This window comes from Anarrhichthys ocellatus, unplaced genomic scaffold (assembly GCF_004355925.1).
Source record: "Anarrhichthys ocellatus isolate YVR2014 unplaced genomic scaffold, GSC_Weel_1.0 scaffold24, whole genome shotgun sequence".
NCBI classification, from domain to species: Eukaryota; Metazoa; Chordata; class Actinopteri; order Perciformes; family Anarhichadidae; genus Anarrhichthys; species Anarrhichthys ocellatus.
The window spans coordinates 8,964,977-8,989,504 of NW_022280054.1; the positions used below are offsets into that span (position 1 = coordinate 8,964,977).

Below are 24,528 nucleotides of genomic sequence, written 5' to 3' on the forward strand. Positions count from 1 at the left end.
GAGATATTATAACAAGTCTTTGGTATAACTAAATCTGAGTTTTCCAATGTTTTATTTATATATGTGACGTAAATACAGTAATACAGTATATACATCACTAAGACATGGCTATGCTGCGCCCTGCCTTAGTTACTTTCCCAACTGAAACAGATAATATAACCTGTAGCCATCTAATAAGCTAATTAAGCTAGTAACATTAGCACCACGATTTGATTGAAAACAATGTCTCAGGCTGGCATCTCAACATTTCCAGCTGACTCATTTGACAATGAGAAGCTTCTAAAAGGGGTAAAAGGGCGGAGTCATATTTTAAGTATGATGAGGAGTGTAAACCAAACACTGTACCATAATGAGCAGAAACAGCTGCTGTCATTATCTCAAACTCTGATAGCATCCAGGAACGGGCAAATAAATGGAAGCTCTAACCAGAAACGGGGCTTTTTTAACTTACAAACGATGCCTGGTTATAGTTGCAAAGGTATGATTGGACAACTTCAGGCAGTTCTAAAATGTATGATTGAATAAAAAATGTAGGATCTGGCCTTTCAAGACCTGGAATAAAAGAGGCCTAGCACTTAAACACACGTCTTACTCTGTTAACATTTTAAGCGCAAATTGCATCTTTTAGGAATGAGACCAATTCTTTTGATTTACCTCCAGCTTTATTGTTATGCAATAATTTAAAATGACTAATGAACGTTACTGAGCATATAGACGCTGATTCTACATTTAAAGCACACAATGACATGAACATACACCATTAAAGGTAATACCACACAAACTTTGAAAATGAGAATCACTCTGACAAAGTCTCAACGAAAATGATTGCATCATTATATGTCAGACATACTTATTATTGTGTCCACTACCTGTGCTGTGGGGCCAACTACATTGCCACTTTGGTAGCTCATTTACACTAAATTTAAGGATGACAGACCTCCCCGTCTCTCCCAGGGACTGTCTCTCCTCCTCCTTAATAGGCTGCTGGCATTACGCCGAGTCCTAACTGGACTAAATGCAGTTATTAACTGGTCTGCTCAATTACACAAAGGAGAAAAACAGACATAATGTGAGCACAGGTGTTTGGCATATTAATTACAGCTTTACACATGAGGAAGCAAGTCACCACATTTCCCACAGTGATCATTTTCCCACTGCTGGGGAAGATGGCAGGCAGTATATTGAGGATTAACATAATCGTATATGCCAATTTTGTTCATTGAGCTCTGTAAATAAATCCACCATAATGTCCAAGTAATCAGATGTGTGAATAGTTCTGACACAACACGCACCTATACGTGTTTTTTTACTGATAAAAAAATTGGTTCTGCTGCATTTTTTCGACTTTACTGGAGAGGTGATTGTGAATTCCCCAGTGGAAATTGATACTGCGCGTGGTTCTGCACAGTACAAAGTATAAAGTACAGTAAGTCGTACAGAAAATGACGCACAGTAAGTGCATCAGCATGCAGCCACCTTTTTCGAAGGGCAACATGGGGCAACAGATGCTTTTGAAATGAATTCCTAGACCTTGTGAATATTCCCTTGGTCCTTGGTATTGGAAAGTGTCTCTGTTAGCATTATGGTGGCTGAAAAAGTATACATAGCTTTCGTTAATGGGAGAAACCTACAATGTCCTCACTTTTGATCTAATTAACTCTTGGCCCAGGTCATTTTTAATCCCGAAAACAACAGAATGGGGATTGATTCTGGAAATACAGACTGGCTTCACTGCATCTCCTAATTTCCCATGAGGCAGTTGGATAGCATCTTTTATTAGACCGTGTTTGGTAAATGCCCACATCTTTCAAACTCCACAGTTTGTAACGTAGGCTAGTTTCCAATAGCTCTCAAAAGCCGAGAATGCTCTAATGACATCACTATGACATCATCAGGCTGATTTTCTCAGACTTGACAAAGCCCCTCCTGAGTCGCTCAGCAGTACTCTCCTCGTGACCAGTGAACTGACCTTGAAGAGTGAAATCAGGGTAATGCCCCTTTAAATCACATTGCTTGCATATAATTAATACATCCATATGAAGGAAAAAAAGCCTTTGGATGCTCACCCACAGTTATAACTGGATCATGGCACCACAGGGGATGCGCAGCTGGGAAGGCCACACTGCATACTGGACGAGCTACGCAGTGGTGACGTCCTCCATGGCACCTCAGCCGACCATTTCCTCTTCCTCTGCCGCAGACGGGCAACACTGTGTCCAGACCTGTAGAGGAAGAACAGTTCAGTGAATATGATTCAGTGATGACAGATTGCGAGTGTTTGTCTCTTTGTATTCTGACAGTGTGGACCTTCATGTGCCCCCCCTTCTCTCACTCACACCAGCATGAGACATTCAAGGATAGTCAGCCAGGTTTAAACATAGCCACTTGGACAGGCTTTGAACAGTCAATGCCTTACAGCAATTCTTGGCTGTAGACACCTTTGTGAGTGGTGTGGCTGTTGGACGTCTATTCATTATTTAACATCAAAGAGCTGAAAATGCGGCTGCGGAAAAGTGTGTCAGTAATGAACTCTAATTTGGATGCACATCATTCAGATTCACAGCAGGATTCGCTCCTCCAGCGCTATACGACTGCTGTGCTTTACAATGCTGCATTTCTGCTCATGTGTGAAATGGTTAATACCGTGCATGTATTGATAATTTTACCTCATTGACTCCAATCGGAACTGAACAGACACAGAGTCTGTATTTTTCTTTTTTTTCATGCCTAATGTGGAAAATGGAAGAGGGTTAGTCACAACTCCATTGCTTGCCAACAGTCTAGGGTGGGGGATGTTACAAAAATAAACTGGCATCATGTCTTATTCAAATACATCTGAGGGAACGCTGCTTCTATGGAGGCTTATGCCTCACTCAGCCAGTGATGTCTGCACGCTGCATCAGCTGCAGAACTGAATGGCTGAGGACTATATTTTTTAAGGGGCTTTGTAATAGAGAATCATACAAACTGCAAATATGTAGTTTTGGGGGAATGAACACCAGGACTCCCAGAATCCTTTTACTGAGCCAAATTGCCTGTGATCCAGCAATGCAGTTGGGGGTGTGTGTCCTTGATGGGTACTAAATTTCAAACAATCTATTTTCAGATTGCCCCGACACATTGTCCAATTACTCAAACTGAAGTATCATGCTTCTGAGGGTTGATGCCAAGTTGTGTGGAAAAGGGAATGAAAGATGAATACGAGGAACGGTCTTCATGGGTTAGCGCAGCTTCTGCAGTAGGCTATCTGCTTTTTATGAAAGCGACAAGCAAGCACTGTAGTGCCAATAACTAAACAACAGTGATAGAAAGGCTTTACAGTTGCTGCCAGGTACTGTCATGCATGCAAAGTAGCAATGACAGTGTTGTCGCTCTGATTTCTGTACAACAAGCGCCTCTATATATTGTGATGGAGCTAAACAGAGGGAAACGCTGTATAGTTCAATCACCTGCCAAAATCTCAGACCCTCCAACAGGCCGCTGCAGCATCTTAGTGTTTAACATTTCTAAAAGAAAATGTTTGGAAAACAAACAAGCGTGGCAAGGGCTGCCAGCCGGAGGGAGCTGAAATTCATATTGCTGTTATGTGCAGAATATACAGAGCTATAAATGCTTTTTGGGGATATGATGAAAGCATTTATTAAAAGTCTTTGTTCCTTCTTTGGCTTTTACACATTTTAGTTGGGTTGGGCCATGGAAGATTAACTTCTCTTTTAAAGGAAGATTTAACTTAATTAATACAATTTGAATAGGTTCAATACTTTGGTTTATAACCAAACACCCGCCAAATCTATGACATCACCATCAGTCTCAGTGGTTCTTTGGGCTATTTATCAAATACTATAGCATGCTAACACGTTAAATTGAGATGATGAACGTGGTAAACACTATACCTGCTAAACATCAGCATGTTGGCATTGGGAGCATGTTAGCATGCTGACGTTATTTAGCGCAAGCGATGTTGTTCCCAAGCAGCCAGCCCATCAGAGCTGCTAGCAATAGACTCTAGTCAGAACTGACTGTAGAGCACATCGTTGTCAGTTGAAGTGGATGACAGATATACACACGTATACAAAAACCAATAGCGCAGCTTACATTTCTCACTGTTTTATGTGCTGATCAATTTTAGTCTAATCTGCGGATTAGACTTAAATGGCAGACAATGAAGCTCAACAGCCTTTCACATCAGCAGAAGTTAACCAGCTGTGAAGGGAACACCTGCCGCTGATTAATAAAGACTCACAGCAACGATGTCATGTGTGAAAATTGTTGTTCTGATTGTTGAACTAACATCATTTCCCCCAAAAGGTGAAGCGGGAGGGGTGAAATAATATGTTTCTCTATTGGGTTTGAGTGTGGCAGAGAAATAGGTACTGTGTGCGAGATAAAACAGTACACCTCAAGAGTGATCAGACAGTAAATTATAATGTTCCCACTGGTTTTAGGACCTTGTGTTGGACAACACTCAGCAGACTGTATCTTTCTATGATCATTAACTTTATCATTATGATTTTATGGTTATAAAGGAGCTGAGAAGCAATTCCCATATTGTATACACAAAGCTTATATGGTTTTATTTCCTCAGATCTCTAAACAGTCTTAACTCCCAGTCGTTTTTTTTTAAAGAAATTGGAAAATCCTCCCTCTTACTTAAAAAATAAATTCTAACTTCTTAAAAATATAATTTTAGACCTAAGTGCATCAGCTTTAAAACAATAAAAACACACTGTACTGTAAATGTAACACCTCCAAGTTATTCCATGAGGACACAGAGTGCCTCATTAAACCTTCCTGTTTGTGTTGGAAAGTATCATTTGTTTTTTTAATGATAAATCTTCAGATGATTTAGAAGGCAGTAATTGGAACGAAAAAGGCCCCAAGTGATTTTTTGTCTGGCAAGAAGACAAATCTATTCCTTTTCATATACCATAAAGATGTTTTTGCTTCTTCTTTATTATTATGTTGGCAATGCCACTTACAAAAGGTTTTGTTTCACTAACTAAATTCACTTTTGTGGAAATGGAATTTGTTTTGACCAAAGTCACCTAAGCCACGCAATGAGCACTGAGCAAACTCAATCTGCTAATGAAGACCACAAGAAGTGGTTGAAAGTATGGGAAAAATAAGGAAGTAAGTACACATTGAGTCAAGACTTCCAAGCTAAAGAAAAAAACTTTCACGCTCAACTTGTCGAATTGTAGCCAAATACTAAGTGGATTCTTCTAATTGGGCAAATTTAAATGACTGTCGGTTTAATCCCAGGCTATTTTCAGTATTTCAGTATCCAGAGAAATAAGTTTATATGTGAGATGAAATTAACATTAAATTCAATAATGGCAAACATATATTTATATTACATTTTAACATATAAGGTTAAAATGTGTTGACATGCATAACCATTGTTTGGGCTGTAAAAATACGTTAATAGGCACTGAACTAATTCATTACTCGAACCCTGACATTGACAAGTATATGAGAGACATCAGCACTGGCAGGCTCACACATTCCTCCTCTTCCCTCTCTTCCTCAGATTTGTAAAGTTGAGTCAAAGATGAAGCAAGGGCATGTTTCCAAGTTTGTTATCGAGTCTCGCTCTGACTTCTGAGCTCCCTTGGACCATCTCCTATTTCCAGAGGACCCAATAATAACATAATCCTTTTCTTGCTTGCTTTGTGGCATCATTTTTGATGTACTCTCCAGTCGACAGGGAAGAGAGCCTCTCTGGAGATGGAGTGTCCTGGTACGTCCAATCTTTCGCTTTCGTTTATGAATTCATTGTTCTTCGACCAACTTGGTAAAGCCCAGAACAGTTTTCAAGGATATCTGGGGAAAGTTGGAAGATATGTCATTGGAGTGGATCATTATTGATGTAACTGTCACAGCCCCCCAAAAAGCTTCGCCTAGAGGTGTCATTAAAAGTGAATTTTGAATCTGGGCATTGATTCACACAGGCATAATTGCTTTTGAAGTACAGTAAGCCAGGAGCAGGTGATCACAGGCTCTCTCCGACGTTAAGCTTCTCTCATAGTCCTGGTTTTTGATTTCAAGGCCCAGAATCGTCGTAACATTATCACAAAGTTTAATAAATGTACAGACGTTTGGCTTCGTTTCTCTGGTCAAAATGGATGTAAACTGACAGCTTACGATGTTACACATTTAAATAATTCATGGGTAGGAACAATGCAAGGAACTATAAGTGGCACAAAAACAGGCCTTTATTTGCACATTCTGCATCCGCATGCATTCGAAATAGGACGTAACAGATATTTTTTTCAGGTATAAGCAAACTCTTTGACATTATGTCAAAATTTTAGAGGCTGGTCGAAAACGATTTTGTGTTAAAGACTGGGGTTCACTGAGGCAGTTTGACTGTCTTTTTCTCACAAACTAATTAAACTCATTTGTGGGTAGAGGGGGAACTGATGTTCAATGTTATTCTGAAATCTTGAGCTAAAAATGTGAACAAGAGTTTAAAGTTCTTGTTCATGTGAGAAAAACAACGGCTTGTCTTGGAGGAGGCATTTCCTCCGTTGAATTTGATATTCTCTGTCAGCCATGCTTCTGCTTGCTATGCTACTGTTCATATTCTAGGTTAGGGTTCAGTGAAAGGTCGCCGTAATGCTAGTTTTGTGTTACTTGTCCCATCAATCCAATCCACACCTGCCGTGGAACGAGTCTCTTCAAAATTTGATCCTCTCCTTATGAATCCTGCTTTGAGCAAAGCTAATAATAGCAAAGCCCAGAAGGCAGCTCCTGTAGGAATACGGTGGTTGGCTGTTATTAGAAGAGCAGCTATGTTGTTTACGATCATGTCATATTCTCAAGTTCAACTGAAATCATGCTAACTGGAGTTCTAGCATACTAGTTTAAATGGTAATCGTTTATGCAGTAATTAGTAATCCAATACACAACATGTCATGCTTTCATCTGCCAGATTATCATTATTTCCAGACCAATCACTGTAAATGCTGTTTGATAAAAGAAATTTGCCAGAGAATGTGGCAGTAAGTGCTGTTTCGCACACTTGATTTAGATGATGAGGATGGCTGTTTCATTTTCAGGAAAACTTGAATAACCCATTAGCTGTGAGCATTGGCCCTGATTTATGGCTCCAGTCCACGCCTGGATCAGGCTGCCTCAGCAATGATGGACGATTTAAGAGCACCAACCTTCGGGCAGGTCTCTGCTGATAACCATGGGGGATAGCCCAGCGCATCCTGCCCTTAACTTATTCTGACTCATTTATAGTCCGGCTCTCCCAGGGCACATTTCCAATGCTGGACCTGGGAGCACAATGCAGCCTCTCACAGCTGTCTGAGCAGACTGAAGGAGCTCGGCCAGGATTGCAGAGGCTGCCACTGAGACCTGGACCTGCCATGTCGGGTCAGCACAGCTCAGCCCTGATCACAATGGAGTCATGTGACATGTCATCTTGGGGGGACCACAGAGAGATAGGAGAGCAGCCCTATCTCATAGTTTTCCTCACTGTGACTGCTAGAAACTGTACCTGATTATTAGTGAGTCACAGATAGTGGTAATAATATTCACGTTCGAGCAGGCTTTGGTTAACGGTGCGTGTGGAAAAACCAAAGAGACGTAACGCATTGGTCCAAATGCAATGCCAGAACCCATGAGCTATCGTCTGACCATTATTTAGATTCTTTTGGTTTAAAATGAGCTTGTAAACTGGCCAGTTGTGAAACCCCTGGTTGTACACGTCGTCTCTCAACTCCAAGTCCAGTCACGCATCTCAAGTTGCAAATTGGAATGCAAACAACGACCAGCGCACGGAAAAGGAAGCAGCCGTATATTAGCTGGCTACACGAGAACTACAGAAATGTAGGCCCTCGCCCCCAGAGGCTTATCCGAGATTGCCTGGCAACTGATTACAGCCAAGAAAAAAACAAACTATTTTCTGCAAAGTTTATCATTAAACAAAGGATAGGTAACGTGTAAGCTTTACTGCTGCTGGTCGGCACACTTTGCTATGCTAGCTGTCTTTATAATAAGGTAAGCTAACAGGCTACTGGCATTTGTCATATACTGTATTTACAGTAATTTGCCCTGTAGCAACAAGGAAATTAATGACATATTCATGGCTTATATGTTTTTTAACTGCTGCCATTAGAGGTTTTGGTAATACTATTACTAAAATGTCATTTGATCCTTTGTGTGCCATCAACATGACTAAAATTTGAATCATGAAGCGGAGGCTTTTGTTGGAAATTACACTAAATCAATACATTACACCCTTTGGAGAGTCTCCAAGAATGATTCATGAATGAACAGCTCCTAACAATGCAATGCACAGCGTTTATCTCATTAAAATTGGTTTTGTTGTACAGGGCATTGATTTCAACCACATGTGACATGTCTCGCACTGTGAACGGGCTTATTATGCCGCAGCATAAGGTCAAAGGTTATCGTAGGGAGCTACCAGATTCATTAGCTAATTAAATGCCGTTTCCTGAGTGGGAATTTAGGTGTTCGACTCTCTACTAGTTGTCGTTCTCAGGCTTCAACATGCTAGAGCTCCGAGTTCCTTAATGAGGGTTAGAACATGAATTTCTCCGATGAAAAATTCCCCAGCGTCAAAGTCCCCCAATTATATGCCCTTGTGGGGGGAAAATATATATAATTATGAATCTGATCATTGCTAATTAAACCTAGGGGACTTACTCCAATGCAATGACAGTGTGGCTGAGAGTTTTGTTTGGGAGGGAAAATAATTGGAGTAAATAGAGAAGAAAATGAAACATGGATGCTTTCTTTAAGGAGAGTCTTTGTTAAGAAAACTTTGTTTGGATTATGGATCAGAATCGTCACACATCTGAAGGATTTTTTTGCACAGTCAAGCAAACAGAATTTTATTATTGCAACATATTTAATACTTGTCCTGATCTGCATCATCAATGGTGAAAGAAAACTGGGATTTGAAAAGTTCGGACTGATGGTATGGAAAATGACTGTGCAGTGCAGCATGTGCGAAGTGCTGGAGGACAGCATGCGTGCTCAGCAAAACCTTCCCCAGGATAAGTAGAGGTTTTTAGGATATGTCTGATCCAGAGACAGATGAACTTGGCACCTAACAATTATGGACTCAACACAACTGCCAGTTTGCTCATGTCCATCTCTGGTGTTTTCTTAATTACATAATTAGTCAGAGTGTTGGTATATGTGATTTCCCTCTATGACATGCTGTCATTAGCTTTGAACCTGCCAGTAAAACATGGCCCTCAGGAGAAGGCTAATTTCTGGTGGAGAATCATTTAATAGCTTTGGCAATTAGCGGATGCAACATTATTATTACTATTTCCCATGCATACTGTACGTGTGAGTCATTCCATTTGCTCATGCTTTATGCAGCGTATTTTATGAACATTAGGAGATATACTAAAAGCCCAATACCTAAAAACCATGTGTCAGCATCTGTTTCCTGCTATAACCAAGAGAAAAATACCTGATCGTACCAATGCAATCGCATCTCATTGTACTGTATTTTAAAATGATTCTCAGCAGCAGCCTTAACATGCTCATTCCACATAAGTATTTAAAATCCTATATCAAAAACAGTTCAGCACGTATGTACCACTTTCACACAAATGGTATTTCTTTAATACCACTTTAAAAGCACTGACATTTGAAGATCTATGGTAAAATGTCAAATAAGTGATGATGTAGAATAAAGGCCTAATGAAGGAGCAAGGCAGCATCGTTTCCAGTTGAATGTAAAAACAAGGCACCTTTAACATTTCAACCAAGCCTTGATAATCCGCTCTTTGCTGACCTTTCAAATCGTTGCTTATCACTTACTATTATTATTTGTCCTTTGCTTGAATGCGGCTATGCACAGTCGCATTTAAAGAGCACCCGGGGGCACAGAAAGATGACACCGACAGAACAGTGTTGACACAGCGACTGTGTGTCTGCTGATGCTACATTACAGAGGTGTCACTGACTCAACGGAGCAATGACTTTGCTGAGTTAAAGAGCACGGTGCTGACTGGCGGCAACACTGTCACCAGAACCACTGACGATTTTCAGCTTCATGGGTGCAGTGCAATCATGGTGAAAATAGTACTGTGTCATAGCGAATAATAATAATGAGGGACAGGATTTAAAGTACACCCAAAAAAAATTCCAAATAACAGTAAACACCTTTATGACCAGGCCAAACCAGACATATTCTTATCTCAGAAGGGTCTTCTGTCATGCAGCCTACTTTCTGCGCTGAGGCTGTACTAAATACTAATAGCAGAATACCAACAGGCTCACAGCTACAATGCTAAAATGCTCAGAATGCTGATGTTAAAGGAATAATTTGACATATTTGGAAATATGCTGCATAAATGTATGTATAAATTGATACCATTCATAGACAGCCAATTGCTGACGGAAGCGTCATATTGTAAAAGTACAATATGACGCTTCCGTCAGCAATTGGCTTGGCTTAGCACACATACTTCAAACAGGAGAAACCACTAGCTTGATTCTGTTCTGTTAACAATATCCGCCTACCAGTATGTTTAAATGAACATGTTATATCTTGTTTGTTTAATCTGTACAAAAACTGAAGAGTAGAAAAGTAAAAATGTAAAAGGTTCTGGTTTTATGTGCGGTTACATGCTGGACTATTTCTTGGTCGTGCGCAGCAGCTCCTGGAGTTTTTTATTGTCTTGTCACGAGGTTGCCAGAAAGCCGAGACTCAATTAAATGTGTCTTGTCAAGAAAAAGTTCCTTACACAGCCCCAGTCAAACCGCAACTTGTCATTTCTTACGCTGTGGTTTTTGTGTCTATTAGAGAGCTTTAGTGGTGCTTGTAGGCGGTTTCCCCCTATTCTTCTTTGTGCTAAGCTAATTGGCTGCTGGTCTAATATTTACCAGACAGATATGAGAGTGGTATCAATCTTATCATCTAAATCTTTCCAAGAAAGCAAATAATAGTATTTAAAAAAATGTCAAACCATCATAATTGCTTAAATTAGCAACTTTAAGCAAGTAGGATTTAGCATTTTCCAATTTTCCCAGTATCACGGCCATATGTTTTTTCCCATCAACAACTACAACAGCCATTATAATGTTCCTTTTAGTTTAGTTTTGACGCATGAGTGGTGGGTCATTTCTGCAGTGCCCAGAGCGACACAGTCACACACCATAGCCAACACAACTTTTGTCCCTCCTAATGGTGATCAATAGCCTGTGGGCTGAGGGAAACCCTACTGTGTCCTTCACTAGACTGAACCATAGGACCCTTATGAGGGACTAAAGAATAGCTGAGGTGGGTCGAGCCATCACCTATAATTAACCCTCTTGGGGCTGACACATGATATGTGGAAATGGCTCCAATTAGGCCATCCAGCTGTAAAGTCCAGGGAGGGTTGGTCAATAACAAAGTTAGAGGGGATGTTGTGGATGGGACTGAGCTACAATCATGTGTTATCAGAGCTGTATTCAATCACTGTGTTCTCAGCCTGTGCTTTCTTGCGCTGCTTAAAGTAAGCTGATTGCACAATTCAAAAGGGTATTTTTTTTCCTCCAGTAAAAAGACCCGTATCATTCCACAGTGAATCCTCTAAACAGCTTCTCATGTTAAAGCGTAATGATACTAATTTTTTACGGTCACCGGCTTTCATCACTTGACATCAGATGCATGCATATTACATTTGAATATCATCTCAATCTGCCTGCAGATCATAATTAGAATATTTCAGCCTTAAGTAAAGCCTTCTTCTTTCATAATACATCTATCACTTCCACTGTACTGAAATGCACATCTTAAGTAGATTTCTTGGTTGGTAACTACCCGAACTGATGTGTTTTCATGACCCCTTGGAGGTGACACGTCATCATGAGTTTGATGAATGTATCGCTGAAGTTTGACTGACCCCTCTGGGCCTTTGACCTTTAATGGACCACACAGATTTCTAGCTGGATGGATGGAGTAGAGACATTAAGCAAGAGAAAAGGTCACTGGCTTAACACAACTATTCATCTATAATAATCTCAACTGTTTACTTGGATTTTGTGCCGCATCATAGGCCTGGCTATGTTTGACAGCATATGGTTATATCATCATTATAGATTTTTAATAGTTTGATTTATCAATTTTTTAAGTAATAATTAGGTCAATTGCTTTACTCATCACACTATATATTGAAAATGTTTTTTTAGTGATGTTGTAAATGCGAACAAACATCTCATGTTTACTTTTCAGGTGCTGTTAGTCTTTTAAACAAAATCTTTTAGAAGCAATGTGTTTTCCAAGACATAAAAATATCTCAAAAGTGATAGGAACAGAGTCAACATTATCACGATGGCCTTTCAACTAAAAGCATCATGCCCTTTGATATGATCTTGAGTAGGATGTGCTTTCCTTTCACCTTGCACAGCAGCTGGATTCTCGCAATGTCAAAAGATCACACGAGAATCGCGGGATCACATTTCACACAACTTGTGCCGGATAAGCCAGATCACGGACTAAAACAGCATCCTGTGAGGAGCTAATGGCAGCTACGGTGTAGCTTAGGTGTGTGCGAGACGACACGGAAATGCAAATGTTCGTTCTAAACAACACTGCCAACAATGAGGTTAACGTAGATCATGTAATGGCATCAGTTATATTAGAACTGAACATCATTTTTTGTATTGAAAGAAGATTGGAGTACGGCACTGAAAGCTTTGATTTCGGCAGATGGTTCATCCAATCACCAAACAGGTATATTTTGAAAAGGTCTGCCCTTTTCTAAACAGTTTCCAATGACAGCTTCTCAGACATCAAACCATCTGGCGGGCCAGGTTAGCTTTCCTTACCTGGCTCATGTTCAATTTGTCTTGAGCCTTTCGAGATGCCAGTGGGCAAAGAAATGACCCTTTTTCTCTCCAATGCTGTTGCATTATGGAATAACCTCTGGTGGAGCATCGCAGAGGATTTTCACCAGCTTACTATTGATTTGCCTCTTTGTCCAATTCAGACTGAAACATTGTTTTTCATGCAGCTCTGAGTTGAGGCAGATCCGAGAACTCAAGGCACACTGAAACATACAGCACATCCCTTCTATCAGATGGTAATCCTACATGATGAAGCAGCTTTGTGCAGTTTCCCCCTGCATATTGCTTCGGTTCTGTGTGTGTGTATGTGTTTGTCTGTATCTTAACCAATCAGATGTGTCCGTGTCAGTTTGTCGTGTCACGGTTGGTAAGCTCATAACATTCAAATGACGCTGTTCATTACCACCCTCTCAGCTTAGATAAAATCAAAACAACTATTAATCTTCATATGTTCTTTTGTTTCTTTGTGCATCGACACAGAATCTGCGATATGCTATTTTGACAAGACTGGATAATGATGGATTAAAGGAAAAAAACCTGAATTACAGTGATTGGTACCAGCAGGATTACCGAAACAAGGTGTAACTGATTGGCCCAGAGGCACTACACCGAGTGAATGACATGTTGACTGAGAAATCAAGCAACTATGTTACTGTGTTTAGCAACAGAAACCCTTCCCACAATCTTTGTTTTACAGTACTTGTCGTCTGGTAAAGCTCAGACAATGTTCTAGTACAGTCAATGATCTTTTGTGGTTGAAGAGTTCTCCCCTCATTTGAGACATTGACAAGAACCTTTCCCACCAAAACAACAGGGTGTCATTAGAGTCCGGGGGGGGGGCTTCACAAAATCAGATGTCTAAAAGCATCCCTTGCACAAAGCTGTCTAGGTCTTAAGTAGGACAAATTTGTCATGCATTCTGGGTAAATCAAGACTTACTTTCAAACTAAAAAAACATGGCTGACTAAACAACCGCGTCACACCTCTCTCCACCAGCTCCCTTCACTCCTAAATACAATTTTAGATTTGTGGCGGGATTAAAAGGTTACATCTGCATTTTACTGTTAAAAAAATCAAAACTTCCAGCACCATATAATCTCATTGAGAGCAGGCATGTCGCAAAGCTGAGATACTGTGGCTTCTTAATGTGGCCGGGCTCAGTACCTCTGCTAACCTGTCAGTCATGATCAGGATGTTTCTTTTGAGCAAAAGACAACAACTGAAAATGCCCTCGCTGCCCTCACATATTTCCAACAGGTTACTGCGCCAACATCATGTTAGCGAACCACCAATTATGAGCTAGGTTTTGCTCTCTTGTCATTCAGTGCCATTGTTCAGCAGGTGTCGCAGATTGTTGCCATGGAAACACAGGTCTTAGATCTGAGTTAGCCGGGGAGGTAAGGTGGCCTTTTTATATGAGCAATGCGAACATCCTATCCAGAGACGGATTGCTTTGTCCCCTCCGGGCTTCGGTAGAAACATGTGGTAGCAACACAGGGGGACTCTGTGAAGAAGATCCGCTCTGTATGTAGATATAAACTACTCAGTACCGAAAACCCCAATTTCTATTGTCATATACACTAAAGAAAACATACTTGTTAATATAATGTTTAATTTCTGTCAATAGAGCACCCTAAATGCTACAAACTGCCCTTTAAATAGTTACTTAGGTTAGGTGTTTGAAGTCTTAATTACCCCTCCTCTCCTCAGTGCCTTGATTGGTCAAACTTCCACCACCAGGCTCAGTGTTTTTCCCACTTAAATCTAAACCTAATGAGACTTAAATAGTGTCAGTTCAAAAAGCTCTGATAAAATGGAATAAAAACACGGTGGCCATATGCTGAGCTAGAAAATTGAGCAATAAGAATGCCTTGGAGGGGTTTGTTGTTGCTAAATAGCTGCAGGGCGACAATGTTGCTGTATCCCTATTTTGCTTCCCAACGGAGATGATGCAAGTCTGGGGGGTTGTGCTTTAGCTAAGGCTGTTGTCCTGTTAACTGCTGCTAGTTGGGCTGGCCTAGAGCTGTCTAATGACACACACACAGACACACACACACTCACACCCTGATGTGGTCTGATGGGCTTCAGGGTGATTTAACATCTCTAAAAGCCTTCAGGATCTCCCGGTTTGTGTGTGCGTGCAAGTGGATGCGTTTGTATCTGCGCTTGTGTTTTTGTGTGAGCACACATGGCTGCATGTTGTCTGTGTGTTTGTGGCTTTCATCAGACAACTCAACGCCAACTTTCACAATTCTCCAGGACCTCATTGAGTCTGAGAGCAGTCCTAGTTATCTAATCTTGCAGGAGCTCACTGTGTGCAGGTACCATACAGCGCTGCAGCCAGCTGGCTTGTGGATAAATCACAAAATGTCTGGGAGACTGAACTGCTTATTTGGGTCATGTCGGTTTGGGTGGAATGGAGATGTTCAAATTCTGAACTTTCAATGATCTACTGTGCTCGTTTTAGCCTTTTGTGTGCTTAAAAATGTGTTAAAAATTGTTTTTCACCAGAATTTGGCATTCTGTTTGCAAGCCTCCTGTAATTTGTGTATTTGTTACAGTAACTGTGCCATACAACTCCTCTGTGCATGGTTTACACTCCAAAACCAGGTTGCCGTGAACTGAATAATTCAATGTTGAAGAGGGAAACGTTAAAGAGACATTTCTCACGATAACAATGAAATTGCAAACAGTTGCATCATGGCACAACACTGTTTTACTCCTTCTAATCTTACAATACAACATTATATATGTCTGCGAAATATGTGTCCTTGCACAAGTGCTTCAGAGCTGTTGCAAGCTGCTGTTGCCCTTAGTACTTTCAGCAGTTCGTCGAGTGGTTTGAAGTATTTAAAAAACTAATTTTAACATTTTTGTACACATTTTCTGTTTTGAATGACTCAAAAGAAGTTTTTTTTCCCCAAGTTAGAAATTAGTGGGTGGTTTCATGACACATTCAAAGGTCTGCCTTGGTTTAAAAAAGCATTGAGAAATGACTGGTGGAATACAAAATAAACTAAAAAGCACAAAAAAACCCCGTTCACTAAGCATTTTCATGGCAGCTGCTTTTTCACCACAAATTTATAGGTCAGCCATTTGTGTGCTCGCTTGGCTTGTGAGAATTAATGCCACTGAAAACTGCCAAGGGGACAAATGTAATTGTGGTGTAGGTGTAGAAACCCAAGTACACATTAATGCATTTCAGCACTTACTAAAACTACCAAAATGCGTGTTATTATCTCTGAACTGCTCATTTTGTGTAAGTAATCACATACAATGATCGTCATGTCGTCATTAATCTCAGAATAATTCAGCATCTACATGTAATGACCTGAAATTGAAATGAGAAAACATTTGCTGCAGGACTTCTGCAGAGCAGGTTTGTGTCATTATAGAACAAAGAGATTGTGCAACAAAGGGCAGACAAAACGCTGCAAAGAGCTTGCAGTAGATTTGTGGGAGTGACAATAATGAGTAGTGTCTTTCTTGTATTAAGAGTGACAAGATCACCCTATCACGAGCTGAAATCTTGGCAGGAAGTTCAAGGACTGCCTTGTTTGCAAGCATAAGGAGAAAATACAGTGGATGCTTTTTTTTTGGGAAGGCGCATTCTCACTTAATAATTTATTTTCCAATTTCTTGTTGGACAAAAACCTTGGTCTCTAGCGTGTTTATCATCCAGGGCAAGGGAGAGACACAGGCTGCTAGAACCGAACGGGGAATGCACTTACTGTTAATAACAATGCCTGGAGGTGGGATGTAGAAAATGATGGTCTATTCCAAATCTGTTCTGCAGCCTGAGGGCATTCAGAACATTCCTGTAACTATTGTAAAAGTAGTAAAAGTTTAGCTTTTTACATACTGGTACAGTGTATCTGTTTGGGAGATTAGACTGAATACTTTTTTTTTTGCATCTAACATCGTGTGTAACATCTGAATTTTCTCTCGTCCATATGCAGATGGTTTTTTTATTGCCTATAATTGCTGACTATAGTGTTTATTACCTGCATCCTGGTACTTTCCCATAACCATATGAGCCATATGTTTAGAATTGCATAGAAACTCTTAAATTACATGAATTATGATCAAAAACATTGTAAGGCTTTTGATTCTAAAACCTATGGAGACCCAAAGTTTTCAATATTGTGAATGGTATTTCAACCTGCTTTTTTTTTACAATAACATTTTTTATTGCAGATAGTTTTTTTTATCTAATTCCAGCAGGGCTCCAACAAACAATTGCCAATAATTAAATCAATTGTAGGTTCACTATACATAAAAACAATAGTGAAAATGCCCATCACAATTTGAAAGCCCGAGGCGATGTCATCAAATGTCTTGTTATATGACCAACAGTTAAAAATACGAAAAGTCAATCGATAATGATGTGATGAGAAGGAAAAGCAGTAAATTCTCCAATCTGCAAAATCAGATGATTTAAATGATTAATCAACTTTCAAAGTAGTTGCCTGTTAATTCTCTGTTGATCAACTAATCAATTAATCAACTCAGCTTTAACTTCCAGTGAATCACATTTCATTTTACCGAGCTGTTTTGTAAATGTATTTGGTTGTTTCACAATTTCAGGATCACACCATGTAGTTAGTTTTGAAACTTTTTGTGTCTCCATATACAACACTGCAGATTTTAAATTACAGAATATGAACACCGTACTCATCTTTTAACATAAAGTCAATATTCAGGTTTCATTTCTAACATGCAGTAATCATTTTGAATATATGTATCTAACCTAATCAGTACGATTTTAACAAGTGCTGGCCAGAGCAGCGAAGAGATGCTTTATATTGTAGGTGTGGCCTCAGCTTCTCTTAACTTTCTCTCTCATCCTCTCTCTCTTTTCTGTCAAACTCTGTCACATACACCCACCCACACGTCCCAATTTCATCTCGTCTCCCTCCTTCTTATTCTAGTGTCCTCTTTCTCCACCTCATCTTTCATCCCCCTCTCTCACAGACAATTTCTGCCTGCCTCTTTTTTTTATTAACTTCCTCCTCCTCACCACCCCATCTCCAACCTCCCTTCTCATTTCTCTCTCTCTCCCTCCCTCCCTCCCTCTCCCCCCCTCTGTCTTTTGACTGGCTCTCTCTGGGGGCGGATGTGTCTCTGTGGCTCTCTGCAGATCTGGAAAGGACATCCTCTCAGTTTAATTCAAGTCAACCCCGGTCTCCTGGTGCTCCAAGACGCAGCATGTGTGACAGCTCTACAGAGACAGCCAGAAGGAACAGACAAGTCTCATCTGCATATACGTGTGTGTGTGTGACAAAAAAAGAGAGAGAGAGGGGGGGGGCGGGGGCACCGTGTGTTTCAGCCAGGCATCTTCCAACAATTCCCTGCTGACTGAAAGAGTTAATTTCACCCTGGCAGCAATCATAGCCGTCTATAAATCTATGATGAGAGGCCGCTATCTTGATTACTCAGTGCTAATTCAGCTCACACCAATTAAGGAGGTTTGGAGTGCTATCTAAATTATTACATAACATATGCTATGTGCTCTAAGCCTGTTGGAGAGAAATACAACTATGATCATGGAGACGCTATGGAACGGTGCCTATTCTCACATGTTGAAGCCACACATGAGCACCCACCTAGAGTCAGGCTGCCTGTGGGAATAGTGCATGTACGAACAGTTAATGTCATGGAACATGGTTATATACATGGCAATAAAATAAAGCCCAATAAAACAAAGCCCAATAAAAACAACTGTGAAATGTGAAAACAGAGTTAAATCAATATCTCTCTGCTGCAGTCTCAGCAAAAATAGGTAACCTTAAAAAAAGAGAAAAGGAAAATGTAAGATTCATTGCAGGGCTGTTAAATGTCATTACCCTGTGAGTTAATGCTGTTAATTTTTGTATATGCTCTCAAAGACAATGCTAATATGCTGATGCATGCTAACATTTGCTAATTAGCACTAAACACAAAGTATAGCTGAGGCTGACGGGATGTCATTAGTTATATTTATAATTCACAATATTCAGTCATAAATTAAAGACAGACTAAAATTTACCTGATGATGGCACTATAGGTGATCACCAAAGACAGTAGGATACATCCTCTGGGAACCATGAATGTGTGTAAAAGCTTTTGTTCCAATCCATCATGTAGATGTTGAGATATTTCATGGGTTGAGTGACTTCGAACTACTGGCGGCGCTAGATGAAAAGTCATAAGGATTTATACTCTGTGAATCATCTGTACAACATTTCATGGGAAGTTTTTCACTTGTTATCGAGACATCTCACGAGAAGCCAAAATGTCAACCTCATGAGGAGGTTAGAGGAAAAGTCTGAGATCAAAGTCAGGAGGATTTGTTCTTGGGTGACGATGAATGTCTGTAAAGAATACTGCGTGCTGCATATTATATATATATATATATATATATATATATATATATATATATATATTAGTATATCCAAGAACTACAGTGCATCTATGTCCTGACTTTTAACAAAAGCACAATTTTCATCTCATTGTTATGCTTTTGTATTGTCTGTGAGAAAGTGGTGTAGTATAGAAAAGTTGAATATTTGGTGCAGTGTGAAACATTGCTGTGGACCAGTGGTGTGATCCCAGGGCACCTTGGCTTATGTAAGACGTATATATCTGTGTGCTAACCTGTCTTATATCAGCTGTGTTTGTTCGCACTGCGAAAAAAAGCAATATGAGAGTATAAGGTTTAGATTCATCTTACCCTAGGCTTTCCAATAAGAAATCATGATATTTTCTTCTCTTTGGTAGTGAGGAGACAACAGAGCCTACAAGCGATTTAACAGCCAAGCCTCTCTTACCCCACCCCCACCTCACTATCTCATTATTCGCTGCCTCCACACCTTAAGATTATTTCCTCGGATGTGTCATCAGCAGCGTCGGATCTTGAGCTCTCACACCTTCCCCTCTCCCTGCCTTCCTCTCGTCTCCCAATCTTCTCCCCTATGCTCCCGTGCACTGTGCCCACATATATATCAACCTCTAATAATATCGGAGGCCAGGGAGTATGTAGCCGGAGTAAGTGGATCTGTCAGATCATTTTGCCCCTGTCTTCCACCTAATTCCTCGCCTGAAAATGGACTGTATATTGGACAAGCAGCAAGACAGAAAGTAGGAAGACATCCTTGGTAGAGGGAGACAGAGAGTGAGAAGTGGGAGGAGGTTTCACCTACATCCTCTTTTTACCTTAAACCACATCCTTTGATGCTCACAGAGTTTTAATTTTAGCTGCCTTGTAGGAAAATATAAGAAATATAAATAAGGCATCCGTGCTTGTGACATTAAAAAAAAGGAACAAAGCAAGATCGTCAAGGTACATATATATTTGAAAAAACATCTTTGGATATAAATACACTGCTCCTAACAAAGGAATTAAAAATTTGCATAGATCCTTAGATGGAATACTGGTTATGAACTTCTTAATTGCTGTACTAGGAAAACATCAAATGCATATGAATGCGTGGCACAGTCCTGGCCAGTTGTATGGAAATGCGTACCGCCACAACAATGACAACAATAGGTTACTCACAAGCAGTCCTTTGCCCGTCTGCAGCAAGCACAGGCCCCTCCTCCAGTGTATTCCTTTCCTCCTCGTGTCGTCGGATACTGTCACAACTCTTTGTCTCAAGCCGGCCTTAATTGGTGCCGCCTGGCGAGCAAAGATGTGTGCAGTTGAAAGTGGTCTAAGGCAGGGGGGAAGCTGTGACCTCCAAACTCTCCCAACAGTTTCACGTCCTCAGGGCCGGCCCCTGGAGAAACAAGAGCACGAGAGAGATGCGAGTAAGAATGGGCCTCCTCTTCCCAATACAATGAGGGGCATTGAAGAAAGGGAATGAGCAGGATGGCAGCTGGGAGGAGACGCTGCCATACTAGAATGGCAGACGGGTCATTCCCAGTGCCTCGGTGACGCGATTTGTGTTTGCATCTGGACAGCTGTCAGGAGAGTTAATCATTGTGTGTGTGCGTGTTTCTCTGAGGACACTGGGGAGGTACAGTTACAAGCTGCTTGACAGACAGGAAATTGATGAGATTTTTGTTTTGGCCTCCATTGGGTGTGCCTATTAGGACTACACCCATGTAGCTGTCTTCAGCTCCGTAGTTATTAAAGTATTTCACATATTCGTCATACAGAATAAAAACAACATGGGTAGCCTTTTTAAATATATATATATATATATATATATATATATATATATATATATATATATATAATGAAAAAAAGTATGTATGTGTTATTAATTAGTTTATTTTACCTGCATCCTGGTGGAAAATGACAGAACAGCAAAGAAAAAACTTGCTGAAATATGACCAGATGCCCATCTATACACAAATTTGACAATGTATTCAGCCTGCCAGTTATTAATAGCCTCCTTCGTCTTACACGTGCCCTCTAGGGAGTGTCATCTCAAAACGTCCATTTGGAAGAAATAAGACAAACACCAGATGCACTTCTCACTCACTCCACCACAATTTTTCCTCCCCCAGCTGTCGCGCTATACATTATTGATGAGACTTCCTCTGTCCGCCTCTTCTGCCACAGTTTTGGTTGTGCTCGCCTGTGGGCAGCCGCTGCGGCTGCAGAGGAGGACCAGCTGATTCAACGAGCGGAGAAATGAGACAAGGGTCGGACACATTAACAGCCGATTTGACAAGATGCGATGCAGAGGGCACGTAGTGTCGCAGGTTTGTTATTGGTCTAATCTAAATTCAATAGGGTTGTCATAAGGGAAGAAAGTAATTATCTGAAAACAATGGGGAATACCCCTTCTGTAGATCCAGCTGACTCGCTGATTCTTGACCTGAACCAGAGGATTGTAATTCAAATTACTGGCGATGGACCAATGAAGCATCCAATACCAAAATGGCAACATCTGCTGGCCAAACCCTTGGTATTGCATTGCCTGTGACCACGAAGGTCAACACAGCTCGGGTCAAAGTTCAACAAATTAGAATTTTTGCCGCACTCTTGATCCTCTGTGCACAGCAGACATCTATACAAAGCCGTTGCAACACGCACAATAATTGAGGAGACGCGTGCAAAAGCTGTTTTTCACAAGTGACAATTATAAGATGTAAGCAAATACTAGAAAATAGTGTCAGAATCACCAGAAAAGAAGAGTCACCATGTACACAAACACACATGTCATTTAGAGAGCAATATTTACTTGAAATGAAATGCATTTTAAATTGATGTGATTAATATTTCAGTGATGTTGACTAAAATCTTGAAATGGTCTTCATCTTAAATGTAAAACTGTGTATTAAGTGATCTCCAGTATGCTTCGGGTATGATTTCACACATATACCACAGAGACATACACACTCCTCCACCATCACACCATGTTTGTTTTGCTCTGACATGATGGAGATTGAAAGACCTGTTCCAACCTACACCTCCTGCATGGCAGGGAACAATACATCACTGCATCCCCCCTCATGGTTAGAGGCTCAAAGCACGAAACTGTGTCAGGTTAAATAAAAAAAATCAGAGATGTCTTATATAAACAGAATTGTGGGCCGTGCATAAAAATCGACATAAAACAAAACAGTATCCGCATGAAAGTATTTAACGCACACAAAACAGCACAGAATATAATACTAACAGACCAGATTTTAAGTCAGAGAAACTCAAAAAAAGTGTGTTTTTCAAAACAGTTAAAGGACACCGAGTTGGCCAGCAGGTCATTTCAGTGCCGAGGGACTGTGATGGAAAAAGTTCAAACAGCAATAATTGTGAGCTTAGACTGTAGAGCGACCAAAGGAGGCCAAGGATCTCAAGCTGTGCCTCTGCTCATTGGGGGTTAATAGCTCAGAGATAAAACCAGGCACCAGCCCAAAATGTGTCTTTTGTGCCACGCGTAGCTATGGTTACTAAGCTGAATATAAATCGGCTGCTGATGGGAGGTGTGATACGGTTTGAGCAAAGGATAGGGATAGTTTTCAAGATACGTTTTTTAAATGAGGATGGATATTAAGTCATTTAAATGTTTAAATCCAGACTGATACGTTCGCTCACTTACTCCAAAACCTCCACACCTGCCTGTCTGCCTTCGGGCCGTTTGTGGCTCATTTGTATAATAACATCAATATTCATGAGCTACAAATGGGAGTGGCCCCCTCTATTCAAAAAGACGGCTTAAAGCAGAAGTCTCTATCTACAAACCTAACTGAGACCTTAAAAGGGAAGATTTGTTTTTCTTAATTAAACAGCAAAAACACACAAGTGACTGAAGATACTCCCAACTCATTTGTTCTTAAACAATTAATTTTTTTATATTGATAATCCCCGTGATTCAGTTTTCTCCATGGTACTGTGATGTATTAAATAAATGTGTCCAGCAACAGGGTGATACATTACATGTGTTTTTAACATCTGCGATGCACTCAGCAACTCCTTCACGACTCGAATGGAGTCACAGCACAAACCCCGGATTTCAGAGCGTGTCGTCCGCAGCAGGCGTCTCCATTCTGTCACGTTCTGCTCTATGACCTTACACTTACACTTAAACACACACACACACACACACACACTTCCACACTTCCAGACAAGCTCATACTGTGCGGCGAGCTGTGGCTCTGACGTGGGCTGACCACTGCGGCCGCGATCATTCTGTGCGTCTGACAGTGACGGATGGAGGGCAAAACATGAAGACGGAGGATTGGATGGAGGGAGCAGAGAGAGTGAGAGAGACCAGACGAGGTGTTGTTGGTATTGATTGACTTCAAACCTGCTAATGCAACCCATCAGAATAGAGACGGTGTTCTGTATGTGGGCTACACACAAACGCACCATCTAGAATCAATGCTTCTTCGTGCAGAGGTTGTCTTGCAGGAAGAACTCACAAAATACAATAAGGTGTAAAAATAGGACACTTCTCCTTTATGAAGTTTTCATTGGGATTTATATTTATATATGTACTGACAGCTGCAACGTTTTTGATATATTTTCTAATCTAACTCAGGGTCTGGAGTAGAAGCCGTAAGAGCCCTGCAGGGACAATCCTTTCTAATTGTGCTTCCACCTGATGAACCGACGGGGGCCATGTGCAGGCCATCGGGATAAAACACAGGCACACACTGTTATTATGGATCAACAACAATATATAGTTCAGTGCACATACAGGCTCACTTTCCCGAGGCAAGAAAGGCAAGAGAGAATCACATTATTATTTTTGCAGAATTCACTATAGTTACTGCTTTTATGTGTCTCTTTGTATCCGTGGAGGGTCAGACGTTTGCACTGAAATTCTCCAGACGTATAATAATCCCATCACTGATAGTAATCTTCTTCTTTTAAAGTATGAGTGATCGCCGTTGAGGAATAATATCGTCAAGTGGAAAATAACCTGCTTAGAAAAAAAAAACAAAGCCTCTTCTCTGCTGAATCTTTGATGGTGCGTCAGATAATGCCAGACCTGGTGGCCTTTTTTCATTCTGAAGACATCTGTCATTTAAGTGTAAATTGCCAGGTTTGTCATGAAAGAGAATTCATCATGCCTTTGAGTATGGCTCTATGATTAATTCAGGCACGTCAGTTGGTGAGTAAATGCTTCTTTATTCTCGTGTAAGTGGTCAATATTAATAATGCACACGCGGGTCTAAGTTCAGCATCCGTCTTGGCAAAGTTCAGCACGGGAGGTTTCACCAGCTGGGCACGGCACGCTTGTCACCACATTCTTCTTCTTTCTTCTT

General features: G+C 40.6%; 1 protein-coding gene across 5 annotated transcripts in view; it reads right to left on the reverse strand.

Annotated features, from left to right (window-relative positions):
- The window catches only part of b3gat1a (beta-1,3-glucuronyltransferase 1 (glucuronosyltransferase P) a), a 69,061-nt gene that overhangs the window by 15,092 nt on the left and 29,441 nt on the right, over positions 1-24,528 (reverse strand). For 3 of the 5 annotated variants that reach the window (XM_031860565.1, XM_031860562.1, XM_031860566.1), the window contains exons 2-3: positions 20,366-20,585; positions 2,067-2,222 (exon numbers count right to left, since the gene is read on the reverse strand). The gene's annotated coding sequence lies outside the window, so the exon portion shown is untranslated. The remainder of the gene's footprint in view (positions 1-2,066; positions 2,223-20,365; positions 20,586-24,528) is intronic. The other 2 variants (XM_031860564.1, XM_031860563.1) reach the window with 2 other exon arrangements.